Below are 12,605 nucleotides of genomic sequence, written 5' to 3' on the forward strand. Positions count from 1 at the left end.
ATACAAACCATACAAAAATGCACGGAAGTATGTCTTTTAACACAAACCTACCTTTTTTAAAATAGAACCCCGTTAGTTTTCTTAGCACATGTGAACATATAAACAAATACGTAATCAGTGCCGTTTGTTGCATTGTAAAATGTTAATTACAGCCGGAGATAATGTAACCTAAAGTTGACGCTTGAGTACCACTCCTCCGCTGTTCGATCGTGTGTATCGGAGAGCACCGAATTACGTAGGGATCCAAAGGGAACGGTGATGGACCTTAGGTACAGAAGAGACTGGAACAGCACATGACGTCCACATGCTAACACCTTTTTATTGGTCTTTTTCACTGACGCACATGTACATTACCATGAGGGGTGAGGTACACGTACACACGTGGTTTCCGTTTTCAATTACGGAGTGGAATAGAGTGTGTCCCGACATGTCAGGCCAATAGATGTTCAATGTGGTGGCCATCATGTACCGTGTGTACCGTGATGTGCCTACAACACCAGAGGATATGAAACAACGTATTGTGGCAGCCTGCGGCGACATTACACCACATGTACTGCGGCGTGTACGGCATTCATTACGCCAGAGATTGCAATTGTGTGCAGCAAATGATGGCCACCACATTGAACATCTATTGGCCTGACATGTCGGGACACACTCTATTCCACTCCGTAATTGAAAACGGAAACCACGTGTGTACGTGTACCTCACCCCTCATGGTAATGTACATGTGCGGCAGTAAAAAAGACCAATAAAAAGGTGTCAGCATGTGGACGTAATGTGCTGTTCCAGTCTCTTCTGTACCTAAGGTCCATCACCGTTCCCTTTGGATCCCTACGTAATTCGGTGCTCTCCGATACACACGATGGAACAGCGGAGGAGTGGTACTCAAGCGTCAACTTTAGGTTACAATATCTCCGGATGTAATTAACATTTTTCAATGCAACAAACGGCACTGATTACGTATTTGTTTATATGTTCAGATGTGCTAACAAAACTAACGTGGTTCCATTTAAAAAAACGTAGGTTTGTGTTAAAAAACATACTTCCGTGCATTTTTGTCTGTGGAATCGATTCGTCAGTATTTGATGTTGTTTACGAAATATATCCAGCGGTAATGTTAGGTGACTCACCCTGTATACAGTAAGTTCTTTCCCTCGAAATGGGACAAGGTATTTAAATGACAGATATACTATATTGCATAGAATCAAAGCACGACATCAAAGTTTTAACAAAGAAAGGAGTATACAATTATATGTAATCGATTCAAACACATTTACAGATACTCAATGTTATAACATTAAACAAAAGCAAAAGGGAAAAGAAATCCGTACAGCATTAGAGCTGTGGTGTTACACTTGCAGTGGATCCTGATGCAGTTTGGAATTCCTTTGTGATGATCTGGATAGATGTCTCCCTATTACACTTTACGACCCTGTTCAGCTGTCCGCGCTCTGTGTCAGTCAAGTGACGAGGTGGGCCTTTTGTGCCGTTCGTGTCCCTTCACGTTCCCACTTCACTACCTCATCGGAAAGACGGATGACACAAATCACACCCTGTCACCTGACCACATTCGAAGTAGCTGAGTTCGACCTGGCAGTAGGTGGCGGCACAATGCACCTAATACGAAAAACATGTGTTTTTGGGGTGTCCGGATACTTTTGATCACATAGTGTACCTAAAAGAACGTGTTTATGTGTGTGTTGGGGTTTATGGGCGCTCAACATCGAGGTCATCAGCGCCCTGACACACAGTAAAAGGAACGAATGTGGAGAGACCTAATAAAACTGAAAAACACACTCAAAGAAAGCAGGAAAAGAGGGAAAATACTACATAAGAAAGTAAAACCTAAGGTAAGGGATAACATAGCAACAAGGATGACACAGGAAATAGTCATTGGCTGGCCACTTACATAAAATATGGGCGAACTTGTCACACAGTGAGAAAATTAAAATCCTCTCCCTAAAATCTTTGTAAAAACATTTTACAGGTCCGCTGGCAAGTCAGCCGCGACCCGCTGGTCAGAAAATAAAACGCAATCCAATAAAACGTGGCGCACAGTGACCTGGACGCCGCAAGCACCACACATTAGAGGGTCCTCTCGCCGGAGCAGGAAGCCGTGCGTCATAGGGCTGTGGCCTATTCGAAGCCGAGTGAGGAGAACCTCATCCCGTCTACGGGGCTGGAAGGAAGTACACCACACACGCGTTGTGGGCTTGACTACACGGAGAACGTGTTGATCAGTAACAGTTTGCGCTCTACCTGCTGTGAAGACAACACGTTACTCAGATTTCACTGGACTTACTGTGAGCGACTGATGATGATGTTGTTTTACGCATGCAGGATCTCATCGACGTCTCCAATGCTGATACTGGACAAATTTTTGTAAGTGGCATTTAATAATAAAACCAAAATTAAGCCTTATCACTTGGTTTCACTTTTCTGCCCACATCCCATTTCTAATCCGTTACATATGGGGACATTTGTGTGCTATAGATCTGATAGAATTAAATTTTGCTTGGGACGTACGAGTGTCAACTTTATCTACGATAATGATAGAAGCTGAAGAAATGATTTAAAAATTGTGCCACAGCTGGGAATTGAACCGAGGTCTTCTGCTTAGTAGGCAGATGTGCTAGACATCATGTTACCATAGCAGTACAGGTAACACAGCTAAACAGACTACCGTAGCCGAGTGCCCTGCCTAGCACATTTACCCATTGCGTACAAATCTGATGCTCTATTCCAGTAATGGGGAGCATTGGCAGTGCTGGCGATTTAAGACGGGGAAAATGGACTGAAGACATGAACTGAAATTTGCATTAGGAAGCGCAGTGGAGTGATGTCGTTATCTATATTGTTTCAGTAATTGCTACCACATCCGCCTATTAAGCAGGAGTCCCAGCTTCAAGTTCTGGTCATGACATAAATTTTAATTCATTTTTTTCACCTTCTAACATTTATACAGGGTGTTACAAAAAGGTACGGCTAAACTTTCAGGAAACATTCCTCACACACAAAGAAAGAAAATATGTTATGTGGACATGTGTCCGGAAACGCTTACTTTCCACGTTAGAGTTCATTTTATTACTTCTCTTCAAATCACATTAATCATGGAATGGAAACACACAGCAACAGAACGTACTAGCGTGACTTCAAACACTTTGTTACAGGAAATGTTCAAAGTGTCCTCCGTTAGCGAGGATACATGCATCCACCCTCCGTCGCATGGAATCCCTGATGCGCTGATGCAGCCCTGGAGAATGGCGTATTGTATCATAGCCGTCCACAACACGAGCACGAAGAGTCTCTACATTTGGTACCGGGGTTGCGTAGACAAGAGCTTTCAAATGCCCCCATAAATGAAAGTCAAGAGGGTTGAGGTCAGGAGAGCGTGGAGGCCATGGAATTGGTCCGCCTCTACCAATCCATGTGTCACCGAATCTGTTGTTGAGACGCGTACGAACACTTCGACTGAAATGTGGAGGAGCTCCATCGTGCATGAACCACATGTTGTGTCGTACTTGTAAATGCACATGTTCTAGTAGGACAGGTAGAGTATCCCGTATGAAACCATGACAACGTGCTTCATTGAGCGTAGGTGGAATAACATGGGGCCCAATCGAGACATCACCAACAATGCCTGCCCAAACGTTCACAGAAAATCTGTGTTGATGACGTGATTACACAATTGCGTGCGGATTCTCGTCAGCCCACACATGTGGCGGTGAATCGATGAAATACAGTACATACTGACGAAACTAAAATGGCTCTAAAATGGGAATTAAGCGTTTCTGGACATATGTCCACATAAGATCTTTTCTTTATTTGTGTGTGAGGAATGTTTCCTGAAAGTTTGGCCGTATCTTTTTTTAACACCCCGTATACGTCCTTCTCGCATTCGCAGCGCTAGATTTGCATATGGTGGCCGAAACGTGTACTACATTTTTTTTCCAGCGTAAGTCAATTCCGCATTAACGCATTAGAATATCTACCACGTTTCACTGCCAAACGATAACTGCAGCCCTCATTCAATCTCTTGAGTAGATGTATATTAATTTTAACAACATGGTATCTTCCTTGCCTCGTAGTGTCTGCAACACCACCAGGACACCTTCTGTCTCGGTGTGGGTAGCACTTTTTCAGTCATCAGTGTGTGTGTGTCCAATCAGTCTACCTCTCAGATTGTTTGTGCTACTTATTTGTCACTTTGTTACCTTTGACTTGTTACAGGTCGTCTTGATTCCCTAGGCAATCAATTTTTCTCATCATCAACAGTCTCCTGTAACAGTGTCGTGCACAGTTTTATAATTGTTTCATCTCTGTCTTCTCCATTCTCCATGTTTAATACCAGTAAAATCCATTTTCAAATATTCCTCTACTACGAATGATACAGAAGTGTTGCCCCAGTATTCTTCTCGAACCATTGTGAAGACATTAGTGTGAGCGGCGTTGAGAAACAGTTAAAATGTCTACAAGGCACGATAGGATACCTGTCAGATTGTATACGTAATCTGCAGTTGAGTTAGCTTCTACCTTAACAATAATATACTGTAGATTACCTCCACAAAATGCTGTGTCTAGTGACTGGAAGAAATCACAGATCACATAGACCTACGAAAAGGACGGTAGAAGTGCTCCAAAAAACTGCGGTCAAATCTCAAGGACTTGCATGTGTTGTGGAATCCTAGAATATATTATGGATACTTCGAGCAGTATCAATTATGAAAATATTGATCAGTTTTGTGCTTTCCTCATATTATATCCTCAAAGCTAAGGCTCAACGGAATCCGGTGTACAGAGGAGACTGCTCATATATAATTTTAGAATATCGTTGAAGCTTGTGAGACCCATACCCAACAGGCTTACAAGGTACACTGATCGAGAAAGGGCTCTGGGTTGCAAAACCGTTTTTCATTAGAGAAATAAGTTCCTTCTTAAAATACTAATTAAAAACAATTCTCCTTTTTGTACTTCTTCAGAATGATTTTTAGCGATTTAATACATCCACGATCATTTATTTCAGATTCCACCACAGATATCTGTTTTGAGTGGATACTACATTCACACTAACGAAAAATTAAGGATTTATTCTTATTTTGCTTCTTTATTGGTGACTCTTTTAGTGGAGGACTTCGAGGTTCTCCTAAACAGTCCAAGCAATGTTGGCAGCTCCTTCCAACACCTCATATCATGTAAGGACGCCTGCTGACGAAATTCCAACTGCCACACACTGCTCAAAAACGAAAATACGAAACTAACATTTGAACACAATATCATAGACAAAAAAATACAAATTTTGTGGTATTCAAACATCGAAAACATTATAACATCAGTTACAGACACTGTTGCCCATTTATAGACAATGATGGTACAGAAAACTTTGCACCTCTAACGCTTATGGAAAAAATCCCAAACTTAATTCAGCAAAGTTCGGTACCCTGAACAAGACATAAAACAAGCAGCAGTGGCATGAATGGTTACAGATTTGTTTGATCTCTGGAAGAGGAGCACAGAAATGCTGAAAAACCGTAATTGCCAGACGTCTGAAGATAGTCGCCTATTATCCTGCAAAAATCTGTTTCAACAACCACTACTAACAGAAGAAACTGAAGCTATTCTTTAGCCCCTTAGATACGAGATTAGGCTAACTGTGGGATGCAAAGAACTATTGACGCTGTCATTCTGCTGCACTTATTACAGAAGTGAAACCATAGAATCTGTTACGACATCTTGTACCCTCTGCCATGCATTTTAATGGTTCATGTTGTTATTTAGATATGATACGTCGTGGTACGGGAAAACTTAACGAAGGTAAGCAGAGCTCAAAGGCTGTAGGGAGTGAAAGCGTAGACCCAAATGAGGTTACAGTTTCAAACACAATTTAATTTTATTAAACATTAAAAAACACTTGTTCACTGGTATATATATATATATATATATATATATATATATATATCACCAAACACAATAAAATTTTTTAAACTCCAGGCCTGAAGGGCCGCTGAACATTCACAACTGTAATGTCAGAATGACAACCTTAAGATTCAAGATAAGGAGATAATCACGGTCTGAAGGACCCAACACTTTTGATTAATTATTGACCAATACAATAAGTTACTGAAAGGAATGACTTTAATCATTCGGCCAGAAGGGCCAATCAAATATAACGACAAATGCTGTTTTGATAATGCTACAAGAATGCAAAACCATTTACTTCGCCCAAAGGAGCAGTAAAGACCAAACGACAAATTCATATACCAAAGGTGTTTTTTTTAATGAAACAAGCTAATAAGATAAAATTAGTAACCAAAAAGGGGTAGTGACGTCACCACTCGGCCTGAAGGGCCTGAATATCAGTAGTAATAAATATTTGAGAATGATTGAAGTTAGTGAGTTAGCACTTAAAACCAGCCCGTGCTCCTCACCACTAGGAAAAATTTACAGTAAGCTGTGCTAGGACTGCCTGCTTTAGCAATATGGCGCAGACCAGCAGAACAACTAGAAACTTCACCAACGTGGCGAATCGTCCACATAGAGCATGACAGCAACTCTCTATAACACATAAAATAAAAATTACTAAACATTGAAACACATGGTTCAAATTATGACGCCCATCTCGGCAGGAACTGTTAATGACACCCACTGGCCTTCGTAAATCTTCGACTTAGTAAATGTGACGGCCAGTACTAAATGATAATACCACTCAAGAAATTGTAAAACACAAGATCGTTATTGCACTTGGGTCAGAATAAAATTTCAACCACAGAAAATATTTTAGGTTCTGTTATTAAGGCACAAGAGTTAACACTCTTTTCTAGTGTTAGTTACACTTGACAATATAACAGCAGATAATTGAACCGGGATTTCGGGCACACCTGAGCCTACTAAAATTGCGAAACACCATGGCGCACGACCTTAGAGCAAAACACACCCGGCGACACGAGCAGAAATTGAGTGAGACACATCAAGTCAAGAAATTCTCACCGTTAGTCCAGGAGGCAGACAAGCATTCGGCGACAGGTTGCAACCAGCACCAACTCGAGATATGACAATCGCCCCAGTCCCGCCATAGCAACGCGGACACGCCGCGTTAACAGTTGCCACTCCGAGCTTCCTTATCACACAGCCCGTCCAGAACGACTGCAGCCGTCCCGAGTACACACGCTCGTAGCAATCACGTGCGTTCACAAGAAGTTATACCACCTTTCCCGCAACATTGCGCTGCCACACAACCGGAAACTAAACTCCCCGTCTCACTCCGGCAGCAGCACTCGATACTCTCGTCGTCAGCAGGTCTCTCCCCAGAACGCAGCGCCCTCCGAAATTTAAAAGCAAACGGACCAATCGCGGCCGAGCAAAGCCAAGGCTCCGGAAGACGACACACTACACCTAGGCAAAGATGAAGATGATACGGTTCAAGATACTAAACCACACTCCACAAAATGGTTCAAATGGCTCTGAGCACTATGGGACTTAACTTCGAAGGTCATCAGTCCCCTAGAACTCAGAACTACTTAAACCTAACTAACCTAAGGACATCACACACATCCATGCCCGAAGCAGGATTCGAACCTGCGCACACTCCACAAAACTGTTCCCATGACATATTATACTGAAGGGGTCGTAGGGTGTGTGGTTGGTTGGTGGACCCAGAGGAAGCACTGTTGACAGTTAAGAATAATTTTTATTAACTCCAGTAGATGGCGTGTCGAGGCAAACGTGTCTCTCTACGTTGTCCCTGGATGGTAGTGATGTAAGAGCGGCAGTTTCCGCGCTGGCTGCTGAGCCAGCACCTCGGGATGCTGACGGCAGTCCAGTCGGAGGTCGGCAGCCTGTAGAGGCCACAGCGGTTCACTGCTACCCTCAGACTCGCAGAACCTTCGCAGCTTTGCTCGTGTCACTGTGGCACCATCTGAAGATAGCTGTGCCCAGGGTTCGACTCGCTGACTTCTGGCAGGAGTTGGATGGTGAGTGGTGCTGCGGCTCAGTGTCTCAGTAGGAACCCAGCAGGCACGGACGACAAACTGGAGCGCCTGTGGCACCAAATCCCGTGAAGGTCTTAGTGCTGATGGCAGGCACAGTTCAAACTGATGGCAGCTGCTGGCGATGCTCAGCTGTCTCACCACCTGGCTTAGCTCTGATGACGGGCCAATTGGTTTCTCGCGATGAGAAGTGTCACCCTGTCTCATCATCCAGACTTACTGATATTCCTATGGCACACATTTGTTTCATCGAAACCCAGCACCCGGTCATGTCGCCGATAACAAGATACTGACCTAGCCATGGTGACGTCACACCACTTGCTACATGGTTACCGCTCTATGGTGCAGTACACTGCTGTGCTTGGCTATTCTTGCCTTGCAGTCCTTCATGTGTCTGTCATAGTGACCGCGATGTTACAACAATGATGGCTACTGACTCACATCTGGTAACGCAATGCTTTACAGCAGATTTATCATTACTTATTGCTTTTTTTTCTACATTACTGTCTACCGCATACAGTGGAGAAGCACTTTGCGGAGGATAATTGTATCAGCATGACAAAGCTCCTTTTCATCAAATAGCATCTGTGAGACAATGGATTGCGGCATCCCTGAAATGGGCTAGTCTGTCCAAACCCAGACCGGAATCAAGAAGAACTGCTGTGAAATGATTTTATGTATATACACTGAAGCTGCAACTGAAAATTTGTACCAACGCCAGAAACTAAGGCCGGGTCTCCTGCTTACTAGGCAGGTGCATTAATGACTAATGCACCTTGGCACAGGGGTGCACAGAGTACCCTGGCACGCCTCCCTCCTCGATACCAAGTCTCACTGCCACCCCAGACTATTCATTTTTTATTTTATTTACTCGTCAAATCCCTTAGGACCAAATTGAGGAGCAAATCTCCAAGGTCATGGAACATGTCAGCACATGAAATTACAACATAAACGTGATAACAGATGAAAATAAATGTTCATGAACCTTAACAAAGTCAGTCCATAAGTTTAATTAACGCTATCAGCGATGCAATAAAAATCAGCTTAATTTTTCAAGGAACTCTTCGACAGAATAGAAGGAGTGACCCATGAGGAAACTCTTCAGTTTCGATTTGAAAGCGCGTGGATTACTGCTAAGATTTTTGAATTCGAGTGGCAGTTTATTGAAAATCGATGCAGCAGTATACTGCATACCTTTCTGCACAAGAGTTAAGGAAATCCCATCCAAATGCTGGTTTCATTTCTGCCTAGTATGAGTGAAAGCTGCTTATTCTTGGGACTAAGTTAATAATGTTCTGCTTATTCTTGGGACTAAGCTAAAGACAGTAAGGAATATATATTGAGAGACCAACGTCAAAATACCCAGACTCGTGAACAGAGGTCGACAAGAGGTTCGTGAACTCCCACCAATTATTGCCCGAACCGCCCGTTTCTGAGCCAAAAATACCCTATCAGAATGGGAAGAGTTACCCCAAAATATAATACCATACGACAATAGCGAATGAAAATAAGCAAAGTAGACATATTTTCGTGTCGAGCGATAACTCACTTCTGATACCATTCGAATAGTAAAAATGGCAGTATTAAGTCTTTGAACAAGATCCTCAAAGTGGCCTTTCCACGACAGATTACTACCAATCTGAACACCTAGAAATTTTAACTGTTCAGTTTCACTAATCATATACCCGTTCCGTGAAATTAAAACGTCAGGTTTTGTTGAATTGTGTGTTAGAAACTGTAAAAACCGAGTCTTACTGTGATTTAGCGCTAGTTTATTTTCTACAAGCCATGAACTGAGGTCATGCACTGCACTATTTGAAACCGAGCCAATGTTGCACACAACATCCTTTACTACCAAGCTAGTGTCATCAGCAAACAGAAATATTTTACAGTTACCTATAATACTACAGGGCATATGATTTATATGAATAAGGAACATGAGTGGCGCCAACACCGATCCCTGGGGCATCCCCACTTGACAGTACCCCACTCAGACCCCACATCACAGCAGTTATCAACCTTTCGCTGCCTGTTGCTAAAGTAAGCGGTGAACCAATTGTGAGCTACTCCCCGTATTCTGTAATGGTCCAACTTTTGGAGCAATATTTTGTGATCAACACAATCAAATGCCTTAGTTAAATCAAAAAATATGCCAAGCGTTCGAAACATTTTGTTTAACCCATCCAGTACCTCACAGAGAAAAGATAATATAGCATTTTCAGTTGTTAAATGACTTCTAAAGCCCAACTGTAGATTTGATAGCAAATCGTGTGATATAAAATAATCAATTAACCTTACATACATAGCCTTTTCAATAAAAGTAGGTCTAAAATTATCTACATTATCCCTTTCTCTCTTTTCATAAAGCGGCTTTACTACTGAGTAGTTCAATCGCTCAGGAAACTGACCATTCCTGAACGAAAAATTACAAATATGGCTAAATACAGGGCTAACATGTGCGGCACACTACTTCAATATTCTGCTAGACACGCCATCATAACCATGAGAGACTTTAGCCTTCAGTGATTTAATTATTGGCTCAATCTCCCTCTTGTCCGTATCACAGAGGAGTATTTCAGACATCAGTCTCGGAAAGGCATTTGCCAACAAAATGATTTCCTGTAGAAACTAAATTTTTATTTAATTCACTAGCAATGCTCAGAAAATGATTGTTAAATACTGTACATGTATCTGATTTATCAGTAACAGAAATACTTTTACTGTGAACTGACTTTATATCGTTGACCTTGTGCTGCTGACCAGACACTTCCTTTAAAACTGACCAATGGTTTTAATTTTATCTTGTGAATTACCTACTCTAATTTCATACCACATACTATTTGCCTTCCTAAAAACATTTTAAGCACCTTACAACACTGTTTGTAATGGGCTATTGTAGCTTGATTGTAACTACTTCTAACATCTTGATATAATTCCCGCTTTGTTCTACATGATATCCTTTTCCCACTAGTCAGCCAGCCAGGCTGCCCATTACTGCTAGAACCCCGTTTAGAATGTTCTAATGGAAAGCAACTCTCAAAGAGCATGAGAAATGTGTTAAGGAAAGCATTGAATTTATCATCTACGTTATCAGCACTATAAACATCCTGCCATTCTTGTTCCTTGACAAGGTTTAAAAAACTCTCTATTGCTGTTGGATTAACTTTCCTACATAGTTCGCAATTAAATGTGACATCGGTTTGAGTGCAAAAGCCTTCTAGTGTTAAAATTTGTGCACCAAGGTCTGGAAGGCCATTCACGCTTTTACTAACAGAATGCCCATCAAGTAATGAAGAATGAATAGAAATATTGTCTATGGCAGTGCTACTGTTCCCCTGCACCCTAGTTGAAAAAAAAACACAGTGTACATCAGATCATATGAATTTAGGAGATCTACCAACATCCTTTTTCTTGCACCAACATTAAAAAATTAATATTGAAGTCACCACATATAACTAGTTCCTGGTACTTCCTACAAAGTGAATCAAGAATCCTCTCTACCTTGAGCAGAAATGCTCTGAAGTCCGAGTTAGGGGACCTATAAACAACAACAATCAGAAGTTTAGTTTCACTAAATTCAACTACCGCTGCACAACATTCAAATATCTCCTCAGTGCAGAGTCGTGATACGTCTATGGACTCAAATGGAATACAGTATTTTACGTAGAGAGCCTCTCCCCCACCCCGCAAGGAACTCCTTGAGAAAAAGCCAGCTGATCTGTAGCCTGGTAAAGGAAGCCTCTGGACTGTCATTATTTAAGTGGTGCTCTGATATACCAGTAATATCATAGTCAACATCTATAAGCAGTTCACTAACTTTATCTATAATACTTCTTACATTTTGATGAAATACGCTAATTCCTTCTCTACTTGGAAACATTACATCCTCAGAAGGTGAGTCCTTAGTTATAGGGACTTCCCTTAAGCAGGTATACCTGACTTCAATCTAGAAAAAGGTTCAGCTCTAACACCAACTACTACAGGAATTTTCCCATGAGTGACACCACCACCAGCACCCAGTACAGTGTCATCTATAAGCTTAGCCAGCCTCACCTTCCCATACTGAGGTGCAGGCCATGCCTAGTGATACTTAAGATATACACTAAAGCGTATGAGACCAGTGAAGTCTCTGAAATTGTGCCATTTCATTTGTATAAGTGGCTGGTCCTGTGTTTAAGGCTGGATCTCGCATTTACGTTAGATGCTAAGATGCTATTAAAGAACATGGAGAGCCTCAGCAGTTCTGTTCATATGTAATGGGGAATTTAATCCGTGCAGGTGTGTGAAACTCTGTGCCAAGGTGGCTTAGTGGCTAACGCCCCAGCTTAGGAAGCAGGATGCTTGTGTTCGATTTTCGGCCTTGGTAGAAATGCTCTCTGCTTCAGTCTATACACACAAAATCGTATCTATATGAGACTACTAAAGTCTCTGAAACTGTGTTTTCCTTTGAAATGAGTTAGAATATAGCCTCTGCTCCAGACTCCAGAATTCAACACCACTACCTTCTCTGCTTTCACGAAGAAGAATGGGCTGCTATTCCTCCACAGACATTCAAATGTCTCAGTGCAGGTGTCCCCAGCAGAGTCAGAGCCATTATAAGGATGAAGGGTGGAGACAACCAAT

This window comes from Schistocerca nitens, chromosome 10 (assembly GCF_023898315.1).
Source record: "Schistocerca nitens isolate TAMUIC-IGC-003100 chromosome 10, iqSchNite1.1, whole genome shotgun sequence".
NCBI lineage: Eukaryota > Metazoa > Arthropoda > Insecta > Orthoptera > Acrididae > Schistocerca > Schistocerca nitens.